The following is a 25,682-nucleotide window of genomic DNA, read 5'->3' as shown; positions in this document are numbered from 1 at the left end:
TAATCCTCTCCCAAGGATATTTTTCCATTGATTTTTAGAGAGCGAAAAGGAGGGGGAGAGACAGAGAGAGAGAAACACATCATTGGCTGCCTTCCACATGCGCCCCAACCTGGGCTGCGGATAGAGCCTGCAACTCAGGTACGTGCCCTTGACTGGAATCGAACCCGTGACCCTTCAGTCCACGGGCCAACGCTCTATCCACTAACCCAAACTGACTAGGGCGACGCTCTATTTCTTCATTCATTAAAAGAAATACACCCAGGACAGAGTGTATAACTTACAACTGTTTAATAGAGGCCTCTCCTCTGGCAATTTGTAACAAGGTTCAGAAAGGCTACTACATGCTTTCCCTAAATCCAGCAATGATGTCCAGGCCTCCAGCTCTGAGGTGGACCTCTGTTCCTTTGAGCAAAGTACACTAACCTCTTGAACATATTTGCAAAGGGAGGACTAACAGGAATGTGAAGAGGGCTCTCTTCTACATCCATTCACAGACCAAAGCTCTCTAGGGGTTCCCTTGCATCTAGAATCAATCAATCTTTGTTTTCTGAACTTGGTAACTCATCCCATACCCTGCCAGGTTGTTTTCTATGGTCATGCCTTTGTTTATGCTGGTCCTTCTGCCTGGGACACCCATTCCCACTTTACTAGCCTGACAAACAACAACCAATCTCTCACGATGCCTTCCTGGTTAAAGCCTAACCTGACAGCCCAAATAGAAATGAGCACTTCTACCTCTGCACAAACTGTATCCTCCAGGACTGCTAACACTGTGCCTCCAACATGCTGCACCTTTTCTTTATCTCCCTCTACTCAACTGTATGCACCACAGTCTGTATCCCTAATGTATACCAAGCATAGAGCAACCACTAGTGACTGTCAGTTGAATGAATAGTGTAGCTTCTCTACTGGCAAATCAAATCACACAATTTATAAGAACTCTAGACAACAAACCAGTGGGCCAGCCCAGAAACCTTGTGCCAATGCTCAAAGCTTAGTACTCAGCTCCTTTGGTCCCTGCCCAGTTTTAAGGTCCTGGTGAAAGAGAGATCGATTAGCATGCTTTAAGTGAAACCATATGTTTCAGGAGAGTGGAAAAGGTAGCTGCCACAACGCCTTACAGAAAGGTCACTTTCTCCAGAATTCTGATCAGAATGTGCTCAGAACACAGACATGTTCATTAATGGAGACTCACATCCTACTGGCCATTAAGTGCTTTTTTAACTACTTCCATGTGTAAAACAATGTTCAGAATAAGTGCTGGAGTCTCTCTGCATTCATCACTAAGACCACAAATCATGAAACTTAAACAGTGCATATGAGCATTACATTCTCATGGTTTTACTAATGTAGCTATCAGAACCCAAGGGTTTTGCTTCCCTGAGGCACTGGATCAATACTTTCATAAAACTAGCTCTTCTTACCCCCCACTCCATAAGATTCCCTAGACTTCATCGTTCTCTTACTTTAGTATGGCTAATGTTGTAGAAATAAAGAATAAAGAAACTGCATCCGAATATTTTTCCACATATGACATGAACTTTTCATACAAAAACTATTCTATGGGGTGTAGTTTTTCTCTAGAACAAGGCTCATAACCTCATAGCAAGTGTCTCAGAGTACATGATCCCAAAAGGCATGTGGGGATTAGAGCAGAGGTGCCGAGACAGAATTAATTTCTACACATTAAAAAAAAAAACTAGTATCCTAACAGCACAGTGATGATGGTCAGTTTCTTAAAGTACCATTTTAGTACACGATATGGTTAAAACAATAGATGATTGGACTATATCCAGTGACAGGAAAGACACTAATTGTGGTATATCATCACCTCACCTCTATCCTGCCCTAATCAAATGAAAGAGGTGAGAGTGGTAGATTTTCCTGTCAGCAGCATTTAACAACTCTCACAGCAAACTTAAAAAACAAAAGCCATGACTGCATATCAGAGTATGTACATGTAAACATCCTATATAATAAAAGTGTAGTATGCAAATTGTCCCCTCCACCGGGAGTTCTTTTGGGAGTTCGACCAGGGGGTGGGGCCAGCTGGGAGAAGGGAGGGAGGCCCTGGCCAGCAGCAGGTGGAGGGGGGCGTTTAGGGGGGTTGGGGTGGGGGGGAGGGAGGGAGGGGGTACCTGGCCAGCCGCCACCAGCTGCTAGGGACCCTACCAGTGCATGAATTTTGTTCACTGGGCCTCTAGTACTCTTATAATAATGACAATAGCTAAGACTTCAGAACTAGTGCCAAGCCTTTCATTTATATACCTCCTCTTTCGAAACTGACCTATGCATACATGTTTTATGATTAAAGGGCCACTGTGACAGTATTTACTTTTTTCTTTTTAAATGTCCAAAACACGCCCTGGCCGGTTTGGCTCAGTGGATAGAATGTCGCCCTGAGGACTAAAGGGTCTCAGGTTCGATTCTAGCCAAGGGCACATGCCTGGGTTGCGGGCTCGATCCCCAGTAGGGGGCATTCAGGAGGCAGCTGATCAATGATTCTCTCTCATCATTGATGTTTCTATCTCTCTCTATCCCTCTCCCTTCCTCTCTAAAAATCAATAAAAACATGTTAAAAGAACAAATCATTATTAAATGTCCAAAACACACATTTGATGTACAGAAGTAACTTAATAAACTGTAATTGACATTGACTAAGTTATCCATAATTTAGCTCCTTTGAAAAGCAAAGCTAGGCTGCTGTAGCCATAGCATGGAGGGCACATGCTGAAACCTCACCAAGAGAAAACGTTTTGCTAACAGTAAATAGGATGCTAACAGAGAAACAGACATGACATTTAGAGTCTCTCCACACACACCTATGCCAACTACAGTCCAGGACTCTAATTTTACTATCTTAAGAAAAATTTTGAATATTCTGTTGTGCAACCATATATCAGAAGAGCAAACATGGGTTAAAAAATGCCTGGCAAACATAGTAAAAAACAAAACTAAACTAAAAACTAAAGAAATATAGGGCCCCAAAGTGAAAACAATTCCCACTGCCTGTTTTAAATAATGCTTTGTTAGCCAGATGTTCCTCTTTTCCTTGTAATTACTCTAAAAAAAAAAAAAATTCATGTTTTAAGTGGTGAATAGTATCTGTTAAGCAACATTAAAATTATTTTTTCCTCTTTGTAATTCAAAAAGGGAGCTGCAGTTCAGGTAAGGAATTATGTCTTATTCACCTATGTTCCCAGGGCTTAGAACACAGAAAATGCTCAATTAATGTTGGCTACACATATTATAATTTTATACACATAGATCAGAATAATGAGCCTCTGAACCCCCCAGAAGGCAGGGAGACTGAAGACTCAAAAAGTAAGCAGAGCAAGGATTATCATGCTAACAACAGTCCCACCTCTACCGCTTCATGGTAAAGCTTCAGAGAAGGGCTATTCAAGCATGGCCAAGGTAATTGTCTTGGCATCTATTTATCTACCAAAACACATGGAAGAAGATAGGAATAATGTGACTATCCTTTTCCTGATTATGATTTAACCTGTGTACTCACTTAGAGCCCATCCCCTCGCCTTTTTCTTCCCATCAACACAATTGTAAAAGACTCTCTTAGGGGAAAAGCCACAGATTTTGCAGGGACCCACTAATTATTTTAATTAGCCCAGGAAAACTATTGTAATTCTTTGTAGGAGACAGCTCAAGTAGCTCACCTCACTAGTTGTACAGCATTTTCAAGATAAATTTCCAAAGGGCCCGCCGAAACCGGTTTGGCTCAATGGATAGAGCTTGGCTCAATGGATAGAGCGTCGGCCTGCGGACTCAAGGGTCCCGGGTTCGATTCCGGTCAAGGGCATGTACCTGGGTTGCGGGCACATCCCCAGTGGGAGATGTGCAGGAGGCAGCTGATCGATGTCTCTCTCTCATCGATGTTTCTAACTCTCTATCTCTCTCCCTTCCTCTCTGTAAAAAATCAATAAAATATATTAAAAAAAATATTTAAAAAAAAAAATTCCAAAGGGCCCACTGAATAGAGGCATTATTTCCTGGGGATTTTTCTAGTTGGTATATAAACAGCACCAGCCACAAGCTCACCCCAAAATCCTCTTCTTCCTCATCTCCCTAATTTGTTACTCTTTAAAACACATTTCAATTTCAAGGCATGTAAGCATGTGTTGGGCAATGTGACAGAGGTTCTCATTATTTCTCATTGTAATCCTGAGAGATTGGTATTAATATCCTCTGTTGTATACATGAGGAAATTGAGGCTCACAGAAGTTAAGTGACTTGGCCAAGTGACAGAGTCAGGCTGCTGAGATTCTTTCCCCAGCACTGGGAATCCTGTGGCCAAGTTTTTATGCGCCATCTGGGCAGCAGGGGACAAGTCCTTACCATATAGCCCACGGGATCTGCTCAGAGGCCATTGAAGCAGCAGCAGGGTTATTTTTGGTTTAGTTTGGTTTGTTTTGAATGGCTAAAAATCCTATAGGAATTGTGATTGGCCCCAATGATTATCCACCAAAGCCCACCAGCCGGTTGACTCCTGACCTTCCATGCTTCTCATCCTAATTAATGCAAGGTCTTTGGATCACAGTGTTAGCATCAAGGCCCTGTTAGAGTTAGCAATGACCTTTACATCTATCAGGCTTTTCAAAATATGTAAAACAGCTGTGCATTGGGAACACCCTCAAACTCTCAACCTTGAAATATGTAAGAGTAGCTGCATTTTTCCTAATTATGGTATTTTTACTAAGTCTATGTGACATGATTTTTATGTGTCTAAAAAACATTTAAAGAGTGGCTAGTTTTCAATTTCCTAAGCAATCCACTGAAGCATGTAAAAAGAAGATTCTTGCAAATGAACGGATTTCCTTGGCGTAAAAAGAAACCCCAGTAGCAGGGAAGACAGAGAAAGATCTGAAAAAATTGGGGGGAAGGGAAAATGTTTGGCTTCCTTACTTGTGCCTGATATCCTTTTGTTCTCCCACCTCATTGTATTAACGACGCTAAATCAAACATGATTGCAGTGATGCTTGTGTGTGAAAATGACAAAAGCAATGGGCTAAAAATCCCAACCTCATCTTGAACCCTGAAGACTTTTATGGCTTTTCCTTCACTAGACCCTCCCCCTAAAGCACATTAAAGACCACATTGTTCAAAGGGGTCATGGTAGGTTTCATACCCCATTTTAATACAATGTAAATAGTAACTGAACTTCCAAGTTTTGTTAGTAATATTTGTATCTCTCTGAAAATGCCCATTAAAAGAACTGCTCCCTTGGTTTAAATATTAATGCAGAATTATAATATATCAGACAGGCAAAACAATGGTATTAGGGTGGTGCTGTTTGTGGTGATTAGATTTTCTTTGTATACATCCTCTTTCTCTAGGAAAGGGTTATAGGTTAGGGATGGGTTAAAAATACCCACATGATCTTGTGAAGTGTCTTAAGTATTCTGAGCCTCAAAACTCTCCAAAAGAATATGTCAGGTCTCCACTCAAGAAGCATAAGATGAATTAAACTTAGAGCTCATTTCAAATGCAGGTCTTCCTCCCCCACCTCCGCCCCCCCCCCCCCCTTCCATTTGTATGTTTGTAAGTCACATTATGCCTCCATCCCAGTGTGTTTATGCATTTATTCCTGGAAGATTTCAAATTGGGAGAAGGATATTAGAGGCTCTTTATAATTCCATTTTCCACAGCTGTTACCATCAGTTGTCACCAATACTTTACGAGTTTAATGGGAAAGAGGCAACAATAACTCCATTACTCTTTCCAACTGTCATAAAGAATTTGCATCATAAAAGTACCTACTGAATCACTAGCTTAGTTGGGCTGAAAAAGGATACAGTAAAACAAGAATGTTACAGTTAGTCCTGGGAAAGAGGATTTGGAAAAATGAAAATCTGGGCTGGAGTAAAAGACCAACAAACATGGTAGCGCTTTTCAAATGATAAATTCATTGGTGGAACTTTCCCAAGCTCAGGTTATCTGTGTTTAACACAAATATAATATGTATTAAATGTGGCATGGTATCACAACCTAAGTACATTTAAAAATATGATTTATGATTTCTGTATTTTCTTGGCTACAAGTCTGTTTAAACGATCTCAAAATAACACACCAAGAGCATCTGTTTAGCTCAGTTGAACTTTCAAGAGCCAATACCAGCTGTTGGGGGAGGGATTTCAAACATGTGTTACTCAAATCCTAACCAAATTGTGTGTGTGTGTGTGTTTTCATTTCCTTAATGATGCTTCCAATACCAATAAAGCAAACATTTGAATAAAAAAGAAAGAAGGTTATGGGGAAAAAAGAGAGAAAGAAGAAAGGAAGAAAGAAAGAAAGAGAAAGAAAGAGAGGAAGAGAGAGAAAGGTGGGGGGGAGGGGGGGGGAGAGAAAGATTACTCAATGCTTTGATGCATGGACTAAGACCAAAATGATCACCCTCTCCAATTCAATACAGTATTAGCATGAGGACAAAAGGCATTTAAAAATCAATTTGGAGTTATTTTTAGTGGGGACTGCCTAATTTCAGCAAAGTTGAGGAATGAGAATATTCTTAACATTAAAAAGGCATTCTTAAGTATTGTTTTTCCTTTAATAGCAATCTGATTTTCACAAGGAATTCATTTGATGGCATTGTTTCAGTTTTAGGTGTCTGCCCTGCCAGGCAGGAGCTGTGCACAAGGGCTGCATCTATCTTGAAGTGTGCACAATGGCCTCTCTTGCGGCTTGCTCTCTGTTATTGATCCTTACAGATGCTCCAAGGCCCTTCCCCCACCCTTCTCCAAATCCCAACCCCCATTCTGAAAGATAGCTTAAGAAATAAGACTTCCTGCCTAGCGACTGGCAGGGCTGAAAGACCAGATTGTATGACTCCACAGATCAGGCCTGCCACAGTGAAAGCTTGAATAGAGTTAACCCTCTGTGAACTAAAACAAAACATTTGTATGCCCAGCTGTGACAAAGGTTAATTTAAATGGACAAGGGCCCAATATCTAAAACCAGGCAATGCTTTTTTACAGTAGAATTTTCACTGGTCTCTTTTTAAGTAGTTTGATTTTGCTTTTTAAGCTTCCAGAGACCTCCTTCAGCTGGAATAATTCAAAAATTCACTTCCTTGTTTTATGAAAGATCTTGTTTTAGTACCAGAAGTTATTTTCTGCCATTGAACATCTAAGAAAAGTCTAAGTTTCAATACTTAATTAAATAAGCACTGAGGGAGAACTTTCTGTTCAAACCTTTTTCTCTTTCAGAATTTGTGGACTATATATCACTAAGAGATTCAAGCTGGCTGGAAAAAAAAGAAAAGGCCAAATCCCCCAGAGCTGTCCCATCCAAACTCCTATCCCTGCTGCTCTGGTATCTCTGACTACCCTTAAACTCCCATTCCAATGGATCCAGAGCAAATCTTACTTCTTAAACTACTCCCTTCTGAAAAAGCTAGTATATCCAAAATAGTTTAATAAAGCATTTCTGTGTCAACTGGGGGAAGGAGAGAAGCTGTTCAAGAGAAAAAAAAAATAACAGGTCTTGCATGTAACTGATACTTTCTTACAAACTTTGTTGTTTCTACTAATTTACAACAGAAACCAATCAAGTAATTCTGGTATATAAAAACATATAAGGGAGTATTACTATAAATAAGAATGCTATGAGAGGGAGTCCCATCTCACTTCCCTAGTTCGTGCATCTCAGAGTGAGAATGAAACTGCAAAGCTGCCTGCGTATGGCAGATGTTAGCTATGCTGCAAGGGGCTGGGAAGCTTTCCCGGATGAGCTATTTCATAGGTTAATGCCCTAGAAATTAACCAGCTACCTCAAGGAATCTGACACTCTCCTGGCTATAGCTCAGCAGTGCTTGCCTGTAAGAAACCAAACTCTTGGCAAGCTCTTAGACTCCATACTTTAAAACAAAGCAAACAAATACAGCACATCTTTAATACTAAAATTCATCTTTTAGATGTTTCTTTAGCTGTGTATGTCCTTCTGGCCCAAATAATAAAGGTGTGGGGCACTCGAATGTAAGTAGGAGCCTATTTCCAAATATGTGAACTGCAACACAAACTAGAGGCTATTAATGAGAGAGAGAGAATATTAACCCTTTTAAAAACAACCCACTTAAAAAGAAATTAGCAGTGTCTTAGTCTTATGCTCAAACTGCAAAGTATCTAAGTTACCCAAAGTGAATGTGGTTGCCTTATCAACAGCCTCATGATCCCAATTCTACCTATAATTAACAGTACTAAATAAGGCGTTGGCAGACAGGATGAACGGGATTAAGAAATATAAAATATAAACAAATTCTGTCAAAAGGTAAATAGAATAATTTTTAAAAATGTAAACTTAAGAACTGTAATGTAAAATGAAGTTTAAAATTTTTTTCAAGTCACTATAAAATTTAAATTGTTTTTCCTTTTTTCCTGCTTTCTCTCTTAAAAACATCAACCACAACAATCAATTCAGTACAGTTTTCCTCTATTTTTTCTATTCCAAACATTTACAGCCAGTTACTATATACATGAAAACTTGCTGGCTGAATTCTGCCAAAACACAAAAGAGGAATGGATTGCCTCCCTCCTCCCTCAAAGCTACTATTTGCTTTAAACCTTCAAAGAATTTCTGAACCTTAGATTTGGTCCCAGTCTTAAACAGTCAGTCCCCTTACCTTCCCATGTCTCCATTTCATGCTTCTTGCAGTTTGTTGAGAAGTTCTATTGCAGCCATGAAGAAACAGATTACAGGACAAGTCCAGCTTGATAACCACCCTTCCGACACTTAGCCAATTTCTCTCTTAGCAGGCACTACGACAGTCATCCTCACAGGTCAGTTTACAAGCCGGTCATGTGATTAGAAAGTTCAGGCGCTAAGGTCACAACGTGTACGGAGTTCGTTTATTACCAAAGGTTATCTAAGTGGAACTGATAGACTTATTTTATTTAGTTAACAATACTGCCTAGCATGTCTCTCTGAAAACTGTAATGGAAACATTCCATGGGAAATACTACTCTGATGTTCTTTAAGCTGAGATTCTAAAATTAAAAGAGAACATTTTAGAAAGACCTGGTTTTCATTTAATTTTTAAAAGTTCTAATATGTGGCTTCCCCCCCCCCCTCCCCTTCTTTCTTTCAAGAACTATTCTATACTGAACTAGAAAATGTAGAGTTGAAACCTTTGGCCCAAGGAAAAGACAAACAAAAACTCCATGTTATGCATGTGTTTGGGGGAGGGGAGAGAGGGGAGTGGGATTCCCTGCCTTTTGTCATTATAATAAACAATGACAAGGCAGATTTTTCTGAGAAAATTACAATGCGAAGCTCTGAGTTATTTGCTGGGTTCACTTTAACTCTGGTCCTTAATTTCCATGCTCTGGTTATACACACTGGCCTGAAAATGTGGAGAAAGGAAACTAGTTCTGCAAAATCCTTTTAGAAAGCAAAGGTTAGAAATTCCATCCCCTGCCCCCAGCCAAATTCTTAAATCTTTAAGTAAGCTTCCTGCTTCATTCCTTTAAAACTCTGACGATCTTAAGCAATTGCTAAGCTATGTCTCCCTGCTTTGTGAGCGGTACCAGCCATATGCGGCAGAGTGCATCATGCCCGCTGTGCGTTACCCCTTTCAAACCCTGCCACAGAGCTGCAGAGGCTGGCAGATGTGAGTCAGATGCTATCAACACAGGACGCCAAACATCCAGTTATCCATTCAGATATCAGAACCCAATAAGAGGGCAAGTTCCACTGGGTAGGTGGGATGGCCCAGAGACTGATTCCTAGGTATAAGTGCTTTTTAAATGCACAGGGTTTCATCCTATGAAATCTCCCTTGCACCCTTGCCTTGGGAATAACTTAAAAGCCAGGCACATTTTACAGCAGTGTTCCAGAAAAAAAGGAGACCCTGCTTGGGTGGAGTGGAATCTGTCACTTGGCAGCCATATAATTAAATGGCAAATATTGCTACCACTGTTTACTAGAGGGCTTTTCCAACCAATAGAGAGCATTAGGGTCAACTTACAGCATAGGTCCCAAAAACAAAGTGACCAATGATTAGAGGAGAAAAGGCTATAACTTATCTGCCTAAAAATAAATGTTCTGCCACTGCTACCACACACCTCATCCCAAACACCAACACATCAGCGTTTTCCTACCCCCTCTCCTATCCAGTTAAGAGATTAATATTTTCTTCTCAATCCCTGTGGAACTTAATGTATCTCTATAAATAGAATGAGGGGGAAAGGCTGAACAATGGGAAGGTCCATCAGCAAAAAGCTATTCAACTGGGAATACCCATTCAAAGGCAGCTCTCTGTTTTTCTGAAGGATACAGATTTACCTGAACTCAGCTCCTGCACACAGAAGTGTAGTAATAAGCCTCTTTGCTTTATGGCACCACTCTTTGGAGGAAAAGATGAAATGGGAAGCTATTAGTCTGGCTCCTAGTATCAAGACAGAAGCAGAGTCCTTGATTTATTTTATTATTATTTTTTTTTTAGAGAGAGAGAGAGAAGTGGGGGAGAGAAAAGGGGGGGAAGGGGGAAGGAGGGAAGGAGGAAGGGGAGAGAGCTTGACTTTGCTATTCCACTCATCTATGCATTCATTGATTGACTCTTGCGTGTGCCCTAAATGGGGATCTAACCTGCAACCTTGGGGCATTGGGACTACGCTCCAATCCAGTTACTGGGCCCCAAGGCCAGAGTCCTTGATTTTTAAGGGTAGGTCTAATAAGAAATAAGAAAAAGAAATAAGAAATCAGTACATTTTCTACTTGCTAATATTAATTTTGTAATGTAGAGAAAAGTAGATGAACAAAATTCTGCATCCAACATCTGCAGCATTTGCATACTGCATATCTAATAGAATTCAAAATTTTAGTTCAAGTTGTGAATGGCGGAACCTAAGTTAACCTTGTAAGAAACTATTTCCACTTTTATTTTAAAGATGGGGAAACTAAGGCCCCAAAAAGGAAGAGGCAGGAGTTACCAGACCAACTGAGAAGAAAACAAAATACCCTACCCTCTCATTTCTTCCATTATACCACATATCTGGGACAGAAAAAAAGAGCCTCTTTTTAGATGCTACCATTCAAGATCATTTCTCATCTGTTTGTTTATTCAAACAGCAGCTTTCAAAGAAGACTGCAGATTTTGAAACTAAAAGGGGGGGCCGGGTATCAAAATGTAATATGCTTAATCCTTCAATGTAAAACAAAAGATAGCAATTCTAGTGGCCACACAATCACTGGAATCACTTCAACCTTACTTGTTTCTAAGAAGTTTCAATGAAAATCTGATGTAAAGCGAAAGCTACATGACCATTCTGATGGAGGGAACTATCCATTTTAGAAATCCAGAAATACACAGAAAATGTTTTAAATTCTTTTTAACCTTGCAAACCACACACACACACAAAAGAGCCCAAGCCTCTGGTTCTTACCTGTCAGATCCTATGGAAAGGAAAAGAGTTTAATTAGACCAAATAGGAATAATAAAACACTGCCAAATGAAGTCTATACTATGAACTAACAAGCAAACCTCCTAAATGCAGAAAAAGAACAGAAGCAACAAAGAATATACTCAGATATAATTTCCAATTTTGCCTTCTATTCCTGTAGTTGGAAACTCAAGAATTCATAGTTCAGTAAACTAAAAACAACTAAGAATTTTAAACTAACAATATTCCAGAAGTTAGGGTGTTTTTATTTAATACAATTCTACAAACATTTGCTGAGTACCTCCTATGAGCTAGGAACTATGCTGTCTGAAGTGACAGAAATGACGTTTATGTCACCCTTGCCCTAGAGGTGCTAATTATCTGGTATCTCTCCAGCCTTATTTTCCACCATTCTATACTAATCTACTTGTAGTACAAATACACTAAACAAATAAATGGCAATATGATCTTATGAGCACTGTAATAGAGGTAAGTACTAAGTGTTAGGGAAACAGATGAAGGGACAATTCATTAGCCTGGAGTGGAGTGCCACAGAGAGGGCAGTACATTTGAGCAGAATCTCCAGCCCTAGCTGGTGTAGCTCAGTTGGCTGAGCACTGTCCTATGCACTGAGAGGTCACTGGTTTGATTCCTAGTCAGGGCACATGCCCGGGTTGGAGGCTTGATCCCCAGTAGGGGCCGTGCAGGAGGCAACAGATAGATGGTTCTCATTCATCAATGTTTCTCTCTCTCCCTTTCATTTCCTCTCTCTCTCTAAAATCAATACAAACATATTTAAAAAAAATTTTTAAACATAAAGTTTCCAGTTAAGATTTTGTGCTTGAGTTTTTAAAGTATCACACTCAAGAACCGGTTATGTCAGTCCCTTTTGAATTAAAAGAAAAAAAAAAGATATATAGTATACAAACATAAATGCAAACAACTATTATATGTCCTGAGAGGTCTGAACAAGTTGGACTTACTCATCACAATATGGCATTCCTGCCTGTTCACCTTCACAATTAAGACCTAGATCAGCCCAGAGATTAATGCAAATAAATGTTATAACTCTGAGTATAGCAACATCTCAAGCTGCTGTTAAGCAACATGAGCAAATAAAGTAAAAATACACACACACACACACACACACACACACACACACACACACACACACAGTCTCCAAGTAGTAAAAGCAAGACTTGAGGCCAGGGCAAATGGACAGAAAGCCTTTCTCCTTTGGTGCCCCTAAAAAGGAAGACCACTTGAAGTCCAGTATTTTCCAGATAAACCCTGGCCTCATTGCTGACTTCGTAAGTTGTTTCATTTGCCTATCTACCCATCTGCCTGACTTGGGGGTGGGGGGTGGGGGGGAGTCAGGTGACACAGAAAGAGGCTTCTACCTACAAGTAACGCCTACAAGATAAAAACCTTGAATAACTGTGGCATGAGCTCACTATACCTAGTCAATGGCTCCCAGGCATCTATAATATAAAGGTCCATACCCCAAGGCCCTTACCATCCAGCGCCTGCTGATCTCTCCAGCTTCATTTACCACCACTCCCATAAAAGCACTCATCACTGGAGCCATACTGACTCACCTGCAGTATAAGTATTCATTTGCCTGGATAACTCTTCTCACTATTTTCGTATAGCATCCACGACCACTCACTCATCTTTCTGGACTCAGTTTAAATAATTGAGGTTCTAATCTAACCCAAAGTAAGAGGTATTCTAAGACTCCACTGTGAGGTATTCTAAGGCTCTAACTAACCTCTCAGCTCCCCAATCAGACAGAGTCAAATCACATCCTTTTTCTATTCTGCTTGGATCCCTAAAACATACCATGACAATACATATTACTTAGTATTTTATTTTATAGTTCTATCTTCTTTATTAATCTGAATATACCCCGAAGAGTCAAGCCTTGGTATTCCCAGGGTCCAGCCTTAGGTTTAGGTTATAGTAGGCACTCATAATATGCTAAAGCAATTAGAAAGCTCTCAGTGTGTGTGTGTTGTGTGCGTGTACGTGGGGGGGGGGGGGGGATGGCTGGTGTGCAGTTATTTCATTAAACTTAATGGCACATTCATAATATACTTCATTTTCACATTTTCTAACTCTTTCATCTTACTTCAGAGGAGTCTCCCCCCCCAACCCCCCCCCCCACCCCGCATACTAACTCCACTCAGAGTCCTTTATATGTCAGGCCCTTGGTTTTATATATATTTTCTGATTTGTAAGCCTACCTGTCACTGAATCTTCCAATAATGAAGGTCCAGCACTGGTAGTAAAAGATTTTTTACCAATGTGTCCTATTTTCCGAGTTCCTGATTAGTGTGCAATCATATATTGCTGGTAGTCTTTTGATTAACGTATTTAACATATATATCTCGCACTAGTTTCCAAGCTACATGAAGACAGGGACTTTGCCCCCTATCCTGTTCATCATTGTATCCACAATACGTGACACAAAGCACGAGTTCAATGAATATTTGTTGACTAGAAAAGGAAAGAAAGGAAGGGAGTTGCTTCAGAGAGCAGGATCGTGGGGGAGGGAAAGGATATCTTTAAGAAATACTGATATTCACAAAAAGATTGCTCTGGGCCATTCCTGCAAAGCCAAAACCAGTTCACACAGCCTCAATTCCAACTCTATAAATCCCACTCATACACAGAGCTCTCCTCTAATTGAGGGTTTGGGTTTAATAAATCTGAAAACCAACAAGACCGGTTATAAACCAGCCAAGTAGCAATCCTACCTGCAACCAGCCCTGTCCTTCCTACTCTACTAGTAATTGAACCTGACTCTAAATATAGGCACAATTAACGCCTAACGTGCTTAATAATCTTATTCTGGGGTAGGTAGAACGTGGATTCAGTTGGCAAAGGGATTGATTTTTATCAAATAAAATGTAACACACATAAACCCAATCTGAGTCAACCACACATAGTAACAGGACCCTATCCTGGGCCCTAGAGTCATGAATTGCTCCCCTGAGCCTCACATCTTGATATCTAGCTACCTTCTGGGCATCTCCATCTAGAATGGATCTAAGCACCTGAGACATATCCAGACATGTCCTCCCTTTAAAACCCGCTCCTCTCTCTAGGCTCCCTGTTTCAGTGACAGCCTCAAACACCTAAGCCAAAAATCGGGGACTTTTCTCTTCACTCCTTCCTTTTTAAACAAGTTTTTTTTATTTAAGTCCGTTATTGTTTAATGTATTACATAAGTCTCCTTTTTCCACCATTGACGTCCCCCCCCCCCCCCCCCCCCCGCATCTGTGTCCATTGGTTATAGTGCCCATATGCATGCTTATAAGTCCTTTGGCTGATCTCTTACCCCCTCAGTCCCCGCCTTCCCTCATAGGTTGGACAGTCTATTCAATGCTTCTATGACTCTGGTTCTGTTTTTGTTCATCAGTTTATGTTGTTCATTATAATCCACCAATGTCTTTACTCCTTTCTGACCTACATTCAACCTCTCATTATTCCTATCTTTTCTATCCCCTCAAAAGCTGTCCAATCAGTCATTCTCTCACCACAGATGGGATAATTTGAGTATCCTTAAAACAATTACAATTAACTGAAATACAAATGTTTAAATCCAGGAGTTAATAATAACTCGAAAAAAATTAATTTCTCACCACTGAAGGATGCTAGGGATCCAACACAGCATTTTGGAAAATTTTAAATAAAGAGAAAGAATCAAGTATGTATTCTGCATTTCTAGATTAAATATACCAGAGTAATAAACAGCAATGGAAAATTTTCTCTTTATTCAAGGTAACAGATGAATAAGAAATACTAGAATTAGAATATTACTTTGAAATAATAGATCCTAGATATTGATCATCAACCACTAACATAGAAAGAGAGAACACAACAGTACCTATCTTCTGATGGAACAACAACACCCACATAAAGCAGTCTGGCCAAAAAAGTTTAACCTGAAGGTGATCAGGCCTGTAAATCCAACAACTAAAATAAAAGAACTCAGAGTTCAGAGGAACACATTCACCTACATCACAAGGATGAAATCAGCAAAATCTGGTAAATTCAACAAGATAAATCACCTAATCTCTTAAATTTTTTTTTTAATCTCTTAAATTAGAAGGGAATAAAAAAGATGAAGGAGAAATCTACAGATCAAAAAAGTATTTTAGAGATACACACTGGAATATGAATGGATGAAATGATGATACCCAAGATTTGTTTCAAAATAACATGGAAGGGGAAGAAGTGGGTGGAAATTAGTAAGACAGAATTAGCCACTGGATGATGGTTACTGAGACTGGGTACATGGGTTCATTATACAACTTTATGTACTTTGATGTATATATAAAATCTAATAACATAAAATAAAATAAACAAATCTTCTTGAACTCACTTATTTTCATCTCTACTGTCCTATTCTCAGCCACCATTATTTCTCATCTGGCTTATTTCAAGAGCTTCCTTAAAGGTCTGTCTTGTTAGTTACTGTTTTTTTCTATATGTCTAGTCCTCCCCTGCACCTCCCTCCCCCCCCACCCCCCCACACTGACACCCCCAAATACATACCCACAAATCCATTCTCCACTCTGGCTACTTTCTAAAACTCAAATAAAACCTTGACACTTTAAAATCTGTCAGGAAGGAATAAAGCACCTTCCCAAGATTGCAAAGGCCTTCCTGACTGAGCCGCTTGCCAACCTCTCCATTCTCCTTTCTCCTATTCCCAGCGCTCTCAACAAACAGTGCTATTTGAAGTTTCCAAATGTGCTTTTGCATGCACTGCTCCTTCTGCCTGGCTAGTTTCCATGAATTATTTAATTCTCAGCTAATTCAGACATTACATCTTCCCCAAAATCTCCAATTCTTCCCTGACCTAAAGGTTTTCCCCCAGAGCACACAAAACCTTGTAAGCAAATACTGAACCATAAACCTTTTTTAAAGAGATGAATAGAAGACTGATTATAGTCAATATTCAAATGTTCTTAGAATTTAGATACCTAAAAAGAGCTGTAGCTAGAATAACTTAAGTCAGAAAAACCCTGTCACTTATTACTTAAATAATCTTTAATTTTTCACCTGTAAATGAGGATAATTACACTTACTGTCCTAACTCAGGAGTATTCTAAGGAACAAATCAGAATGTGTGGGAACATTTTTATAAACAGAGGTGCCATATAGTTATTATTTTTAGTAAAAATAACAGGTACTTTTTAAAAACCATAATTAAGCCCTAAAGGGTTTGGCTCAGTGGATAGAGCGTTGGCCTGCGGACTGAAGAATCCCGGGTTCAATTCCAGTCAAGGGCACATGACTGGGTTGTGGGTTCAATCCCCAGTGGGGGGCGTGCAGGAGGCAGCTGATAAATGGTTCTCTCTCATCACTGATGTTTCTGTCTCTCCCTCTCCCTTCCTATCTGAAGTCAATAAAAATATATTTAAAAAAAAAAACACATAGTTAAGAAAAGGACAAATATAATCAAGACAGAAAAGAGAGAAGAAGGGCAGTCTGGTCCCAAGTTTATAATCCAAAGTAATCATCACCTAAAGGGCATACTGCTTTAGTTTTTTGGGGTTTTTTTTTTTCTGAATTAAAAACTTATTCTTGCCAAAAAAAAAAAAAAAAAAAACTTATTCTTGCCAGAACCGGTTTGGCTCAGTGGATAGAGCGTCAGCCTGTGGACTCAAGGGTCCTGTGTTCGATTCTGGTCAAGGGCATGTGCCTTGGTTGCGGGCACATCCCCAGTGGGGGGTGTGCAGGAGGCAGCTGATCGATGTTTCTCTCTCATCGATGTTTCTGGCTCTCTATCCCTCTACCTTCCTCTCTGTAAAAAATCAATAAAATATATTAAAAAAGAAAAAAGAAAAAGAAAAAGCTTTAAAAAAAAACTTATTCTTTTTTCTTTGGCTATAAAATGTGTTGACAGCTCATAAAATAGAAATGTCATGAAGTAATCACATACACAAAATAAAATGAACTGGAAAAGTACTGGAATAAAAAAATAGAGGAATATATATTTTACTATTGGGGAAGGAAAAGTCTTTCTATGCATAACATAAAACTCAGACATCATTAAGGAAATGATTATCACATCTGTATTTATATAAATGTCTAACTTCTGAAAGGCAAAGACACCTCTCTCTCTCTCTCTCTCTCTCTCTCTAACATACCCATTAATATTTATAAGCATAAGAAATCCTATAAATCCAAAAAGACAACCAAACTCAATGAGCAAAGAATATGACCAAGTAAAGATGACTTCATGATTACACACCATTTATCATCCAACTAATTGGCAAAAAATTTAGAAAGCTGAGAATATTTCAGTGTTAGAGAGGTTTGAGAAAATGGGTATGCTTATACAATGTTGGTGGTTGATATACAACTTGAATACAGCTTACAGTGTCTATCAACATTTAAACTGTCCACTCTTTGACCCAAGGACCCCACTTTTACCACTCTTTCTTACAGAAATACTAACACACGTTCACAAAGATATATGTATAAAGACAGTCACTAAAACATGTTACAATTTTTAAAAGCTGGAAGAAACTCAAATGTTCGTTAATATAGGAAAACTCGAGAAGTGGGAAAATGATTAAGAGATAAAACACCAGACTTTTTAGACTGTACCTGGTCACTTAGCAAGACGCATTCTAGATTTTAGTCAGTCAATCATTCAGCCAGTCCCTTCTCTCCATTGCTACGTGCCTAAAGTGATGTCAGGCTGTAGTAACAGGCAGGCAATGCATTCCTAGTCACCTGCAAGGGCCTTCCCTGACCATCCCCCAAACAATTTGGACAGAATCTCCAGCACAGCAATGCAGGCATTTCTTCTGGTGTTAAGACCCTTATGAAATGGAATAAGGGGCAGCAGAGTACATCCTTGGGGTAGGGGGTCATCTTCAGGTAAGTAGATAGCACATTTTGGCAGTAATTTTTAGATCTCAAGTGCAAAACACATTTCAAGGATTAACTCATTAGTGGGCTACTCCCTCTTGTGCTAAGCCCACAGCTGAAAGCCAAGTGGTTGACCAAACCTGCTCAACCAGGCAGCCACTCTAGAGCCCAGAGCCCCTAGGCTCTACGCCAGCGGTTCTCGACCTGTGGGTCGCTACCCCTTTGGCGGTAGAACATCCTTTCACAGGGGTCGGTTAAGACCATCTGCGTATCAGATATTTACATTACGATTCATAACAGTAGCAACATTACAGTTATGAAGTAGCAACAAAAATAATTTTATGGTTGGGTCACAATATGAGGAACTGTATTTAAAGTGCCAGAAGGTTGAGAACCACTGCTCTAGGCCCAGGCTTAGTCTGAGAAAGGATAATGAACAATCTATCCTATCACACCAGGAATGTTTTCCTCAGCGTTGAGTACAGGGCCTAACACAGGGACTGTTTGAGAAACAGGGTGATCCAGTACTTATATGACCCCAAGAGTGACTCTGCACTTTGGGTATCTCATTTGCCTCACCCTAGCCCTGGCCCTACTGAAAACTAAGTAATTTACCTGTTAAATGAAAAGGATCCAGACATTATGAGTCAATACTTAGCTGGTATTATTCCCACCCAAATGTATAATGTGGTATTTCGTATTAGAAAACAGATGTTTCCATTTTGCAAAAGGCTACTCTCCCTCCTCAAGGCTCTTTACAAAAAGAAAATTCTCAGAAATATCAGATAACCTATTCCACTGGGCATCATTTGAAGTGCAGACTCACACAGGGAGGGAAGTCAGATCCTTGTCAAATCACATAAAGTAATGTCTATATTCTACCTGGCCTCTTTTATTATAAGAGAAACCTCAGGTGAAGAGACTGCTTAGGAAGTTCCTGTCAGAGTTGGGGTGCCCGTTTTAGCCTGTTGTTACCTAAGACATCATCTTACTGTCCTAGGAAATCAGGTCTGAAGGAGGACCACTCATCACAGAAATATTTGTAGCAGGCCACTCAAGTGTCACAGTTGTTTCAGGAGAAAAGACAGAATATAAACAACACTAAAGAAATGTATGGATATACTATTTTACTAACAATACAATGAAGCATCAAAGGAAACCATCCCAGCTTTGACAACTAGTTTTGAGGATGCCAGAATAGCCATAAGAGATATCTCCCATGACTGCAATTGCTATATTCTGCCTGGGTTTTGTTTTGTGATCTTTTCATCCTTCCATGTTGTCTTTTGCATAGCAAATTTTAGCAGCTGTAAGCACAAGGCCAAGTGCTAGAAACCTAGGTTTTATTATTTTGGCACTATAGATAATGTTATAATGAAAGTCTCAGTACTTGTATATTTTCCAATGCCAGCAGAATTATTTTCATAGCAAGATGTCTTAGGATTGGTTCATGAAGTTGGAGACTATGGAAAGCTTTATGACTGGCTCCATATATCCGTGTCAGTTCCCTTAGGGATCAGACCCATCCCCAACTGTGGTGGCTGTCCTACAGTCTACCAGCAGAGGGCAGCGTCCACCAGACTAAGGCCTTATGATGAAGACTCCAAGCATGGAAAGTAGAAAGGGATGGTCAGAAGACAAAGGCAAAAAATCCTCATTGGGCAGTGCTAACCAGGGCTCTCAAGATCTGGAAGGTATGGTAGGCCCTGGCTCAAGCAGGACAACTAGGGATCACCCATAACTAACAATTAGCAACATCAAATATTCTTGTGTCCTTGATTCTTTTACTGGCATCATGATAAAAAATTTACTTGCCCTTAAACAGGTGTACTAGTATACAATGCTATATCCTGCTAGTAACAGAGATGACTGGAGCCTCACGCCCTGGGGGTAACTAAAAAAAGGGAAGCATTAGGGTTTTGGCCTCACTTTGGCTGTTTTTGTTGAAGGAAAGGATTGGAAAGAGTAGGCACACTTAGCTATCACAGATGTCCAAGTTCTCATTTCCCCTCTTCTTGACTTCACTTTAAACTGAGTTAGCCACAAAGCAGAGATACTGTAGGCAGAAATGAGGCAAAAGATAAACAGGAGACCAGAGAGTTAGGGTATAGGCTAATAAAGGAAGGAAGGAAGGAAGGAAGGAAGGAAGGAAGGAAGGAAGGAAGGAAGGAAGGAAGGAAGGAAGAAGGAAGAGAAAGAAAGAAAGAAAGAAAGAAAGAAAGAAAGAAAGAAAGAAAGAAAGAAAGAAAGAAAGAAAGAAGCAACTGTAGCTGAAATGTCTCAGTGTTCATTTTAGATCATCAACCAAGTTCAATCATCTTAAATTAATCTGCACTACAGCTTGGGCTACTCCAATACTGCAGCTCTTGAGAACCTAGATAAATGCTAAACCCTTACCTGTCAAAAGGCTGGAAACCACTGGTAAGCAACTCACTACTACCCCTCTCTGGAACATTTATATGATTGATATTAGAGTCCTCATCAGAGATAATGCAGCATTGATGAGGGTGAAAAAATATGCTTTCTTATATCCTGATTGCAGGGGTGAAGGAGTCTGAGGGAGTGGTATTACTAGTATTTATTTACCACTTTTCAGTGTGTGTATGTGTGTGTGGGGGGACATTGCGGGGAGGGGGTGTTTAAGAGCACCAAAATGTACAAATGCTCTCACATAGAAATTCCACTTCTAGGATTTTACGCTGTAAAAGCAATGCCAGAAGCAAGCAAATTATTATACAAGTACACTTGCTGCAGCCAGGTTCATAACAGAGAACAAATAAAAGCAACCTAATGTTCACTAACAAAAGATGAATTAAACAAATCCTGGCCTATCCATTCAATGTAACCATAAAAATAATGGCTATACCACTTACTAGAAGTGTAACTTTATATTTAATCCTCAAATTTCAGTTTCCTCATAAAATGGGGAAAAACTGTATCAACTTCAAATGATTATTTCATTCATATATTCATATATATAAATGGAGTGAATTGCTGCCCTAGATATATGGTAACACAGTGAGTGGCATACAGCCAATGCTCAGACCATGCAGAAGATGATGGTAACCATTAATAATATCATCACCATCTGTGGGAAGTGTCATTAAGGAGGTGACTGATTTACAAATTTTATACTTGTATATAAAAAGAAACTTTCAGAACAAGCATGTACTACTTGTATAGTTAAAATATATATCTTTTATACTAAAAAGATGAAAACATATGTCCACACAAAGGCTTGTATGTGAATGTTCATAGCAGCATTACTCCTAATAACACCTATCTTGTCCATCAACTGGTGAACAGACAAAATGTATAGTATATTCATACAATGGAATACTATTCAGCAATAGAAAAAAAAACAACTACTCATCTATGCTATGACAGAGACGAACCTCAAAACCATTATGCCAAATGAAAGAAACAAGACACAAAGAACACATAGTGTTTGATTCCATGTATATGAAATGTCCAGAAAAGGCAAATCTATGGAGACAGTAGATTAAGGATTGCTTGGAGTAGAAGTTGGAATAGGATTAACAGTAAAGGGACAAGGGATTTTACCAGGATGATAAAAATGTTCTAAAATTGATTTATGGTGATGGTTATACAATTTGGATAAATTTACTAACATCACTGAATTGTGCAGAGTGAATTATATGATAAGTAAAATATGCCTCAATGAATCTGTAAAAAAAAAAAAAGGTTGGGAAAAAGATGTTTATTAACCATGCATTATTTTATGCTCATATAATGCTTTGCCTTCAGAAAAGAACTATCACTTGCATTACCCTATTTGACCCTCATGAGCATCATGTGAAGTAGACAGAGTAAGGATCATGCCCTTTGAAGAGAATAAAAATGATGCTCAAAGTTATATAATAACTAGACTGTAGCCACTACTTGCAAGTAAAGCAACCAAAGCGCTGCTCCAAAATACAACTAACTCAATAAATGTGGCAGAAAAATGTGCAAAAATTCGCCCTCGCTAGCGTAACTCGGTTGGAGTGTCGTCCCGTGTGCTGAGTGGTCACCGATTCAGGGCACATGCCCACGTTGCAGGTTCGGTCCCGGAGGCAATGGGTCCATGTTTCTCTCTCACATCTGTTTCTTCCCCTGTCTCCTCCTTTCCTCTCTCTCTAAAGCCAATGATAATAATTAAAAAACACACAATTTTATTTATCTTTGGTGAGTTCTAAATTGTCAGAGGGTTTCAGGGTGAGTGGGCAGCAACTCAGGCAAGCCAAGAGCTAGGAAGGAAAGGCGCTTTCCTTCAAGTGACCAAGAGCTATAGTCTACACCAGGGGTCCTCAAACTACGGCCCGCGGGCCACATGCAAATACAAATATTATATTTGTTCCCGTTTTGTTTTTTTTACTTCAAAATAAGATATGTGCGGTGTGCATAGGAATTTGTTCATAGCTTTTTTTTAAACTATAGTCCGGCCCTCCAACGGTCTGAGGGACAGTGAACTGGCCCCCTGTTTAAAAAGTTTGAGGACCCCTGGTCTACACCTTGTGAGTTCACTTTTTAGAATTATAGTATTTGCCTAAATTTCCCCTTCCTATCCCTGAGTATTCCATTTTAAAAGTCTGGTTTTATAATTCTAGCCATACCTCAGCTGTAAGATAGGGTCGTGAGGGATAAACCACTTATTTCTGCTTAGACCAGAGTTTTGAAGAATAGAAGTGTAACTCCCCACTGAGGCTGTTTGGTAGACAACTTAAGCCTCGCCACCCCACACTTCTACCCTTACTGGGCCTTTACTTCGTGCCTGGCAGCAGTGCCAAATGGGTTTATGTGTATTATCTTACCAAAATCTCATAAGAAGTCTAGAAGTAAGCTTTTTACCCTCATTTTAATGATAAACTGAGGCTCAGAGAGGTTAGTTTAGTTGCCCAAGGTCAAACAGCATAAAGGGAAGAGCTAGAATATGAATCTAAGAATGTCAGTACTAAAGCACAAGCTCTTAACTACCATGCTGTAGTGGTGGCAGCAAACAATAAGACAACTCAAAGGTACAATGACTTACAGGGAAGAGAGTCAAACTACTTGTGAAGACTTATTTCCAGGTAAATGATGAACGTTCTTTTTTTCTTGAGGGCTGTGACAGTTAAGGAAACTGGGACCACAGTCACAGGTTAGCTAGGCTAACAAATCAAAGCATCCCGTTCTCAGACAGGTGAAAGTATTGCCTTCTATCTTTCTCTTGGTCAATTTTCTAATACCAAGTTGAAAGTTGATAAGAATTCTTTATTTCATTCTCTCTCTGAATAATAAGTTTTACATTAGTTATCTTCTCTTCTGAATCCCTGTTGGCATCATGGCCCTGCCCAGCCTGGGGATGTGAAGGGAAAGAATGCTGGGATGGGAGTTATCCTAGAACACACTGACTACCTGCAGAGGACCATGAAGCAGTTTTCCAAAAGCTGGAATCAAGAAAGTAGGTCCTCTGACACAATAGTTTCTCCGAACAACATGAAACAACTCTTTGAGATATCAAATACTGTTCAGTCAAACCCTGCGATTTGAGAGTTGCCACTGGTTGAGTCCCTGCAGTCTGCGCAGTGCCCTGGGTTTTGCTCCAGATCCGTCACATTGCATTAGTACCCTTCCTCCTCATTGCCTACAGAAATAACAGGCTTGAATATGGCAGCACAATCCATTTGTCCTGCTCTAATTACTTTCTGACATTACTCTTTTTATTGCTACCAACCTCCCTCCCAACTTCTCTCCCCCTTCCTCTCTTTCTTTCTCTCCCACCCTCTTCCCTTCCCTCTTTCTCCTTCTTCCTCCTTCCTTCCCTCCTTCCTTCCTTCCTTCCTCCCTTCCTCCCTCCCTCCCTTCCTTCCTCCCTTCCTCCCTCCCTCCCTCCCTCCCTCCCTCCCTCCCTCCTCAGGGAGTCATTAGAGTCATCTGAAAAGATGTTTAAGTTCTGCCAATATATATTTTGTTAACTTTCTATCACAAAATGGTTCCAGGAAGAGTAAGATATTAATTATAAGAAGAAAAGCCACAAGGCTCTCAAAACCATTTCCCAAATTTCCCAGCTGACACAAAGAGAATGGCCAAGGGGGAAATGCCTGGACTCAAAGTTCCAGAATCTTGGTAAATTGTAGCTCTGCTACTCACTAGCTGTGAGGCCTTGAGCCAGTCTCCTAATCTGTCTCAGTCTTAGTACTCTCTTCAAACAAATGGGGTTATACCTCCACTGTGATAACCTCACAAGAGCTGCTGTAATCAACTGAGATAATGTATGTGAAAATACTTTGAAAGAGCTGCAGTCATGTTATTAAGAGGAACAAAATGATGACCAATATTAATAAGAATCTCTAAGTCTTGTGTCCTTCATTTAACCCAGTGTAGTTTTATGTGCCAATTTGGCTGGTCATTAGGTGACCAGATATTTGGTCAAACATTATTCTGAGTGTTTCTGTGAAAATGTTTTTGGATGAAATTAACATCTACATTGGTGGACTTTGAGTAAAGCAGATTGCGCCCCATAATGTGGGTGGGGCTCATTTAATCAGTGGAAGGCCTGAATAGAACATAAAGATTGGCCTTCCCTGAACAAGAGAGAATTCTCCAGAGGATGGCGATTGGACATGAACTGAAATATCAGCTCTCTAGGGTCTTCAGCCTGCTAGTCCACCCTGAAGATTCTGGACTTGCCAACTTCCATAATCATGTGAGTCATTTCCTTATAAAAATTTCTTATCCACACCCTAACCAGTTTGGCTCAGTGAATAGAGTGTCGGCCTGCAGACTGAAGGGTCCAAGGTTTGATTCTGGTCAAGGGCATGTACCTTGGTTGCAGATACATCCCCAGTAGGAGGTATGCAGGAGGCAGCTGATTGATGTTTCTCTCTCATCGATGTTTTTAACTCTCTAGCTCTCCCCCTTCCTCTCTGTAAAAAAATCAATTAAAAAAAAAAAATATATATATAAATTTCTTATCTACATCTACACAAACACCCACACACACATTGGTTCTGTTTCTCTGGAGAATTCTGACTAATACATTAATACATCTAGAATCTTGTTTTGTTTAGATTTCACAGTGATCATCTTATGATCTAATAATTAAGGGACAAAAATGTCACAGAGGTTTATCTCCAGAGCTCTTTTTACATGACAGATCCTGATTTATAAATTATACTAGAGGCCTGGTGCACAAAAATGTGTGTACTCAGGGGGTCCCTAAGCCCGGCCTGTGCCCTCTCATAGTCTGGGACCCCTTGGGGGATGACCACCTGCTGGCTTAGGCCTGCTCCCTGGGGGGATTGGGCCTAAGCTGGCAGTCAGACATCCCTCTGGCAGCCCGGGAGGCCTCGGGGGATGTCCACTTGCCAGCGGGGAGCAGGCCTAAGCTGCAGTCGGACATCCTTAGTGCTGCTG

At 39.9% G+C, this 25,682-nt stretch overlaps 1 protein-coding gene across 2 annotated transcripts in view; it reads right to left on the bottom strand.

Annotated features, from left to right (window-relative positions):
• The window catches only part of NR6A1 (nuclear receptor subfamily 6 group A member 1), a 165,097-nt gene that overhangs the window by 43,057 nt on the left and 96,358 nt on the right, over nucleotides 1-25,682 (bottom strand). The window lies entirely within an intron of this gene.

Source organism: Myotis myotis, unplaced genomic scaffold, assembly GCF_014108235.1.
Source record: "Myotis myotis isolate mMyoMyo1 unplaced genomic scaffold, mMyoMyo1.p scaffold_m19_p_12, whole genome shotgun sequence".
Classification (NCBI taxonomy): Eukaryota; Metazoa; Chordata; class Mammalia; order Chiroptera; family Vespertilionidae; genus Myotis; species Myotis myotis.
This window is presented reverse-complemented; position numbering and strand designations above follow the sequence as displayed.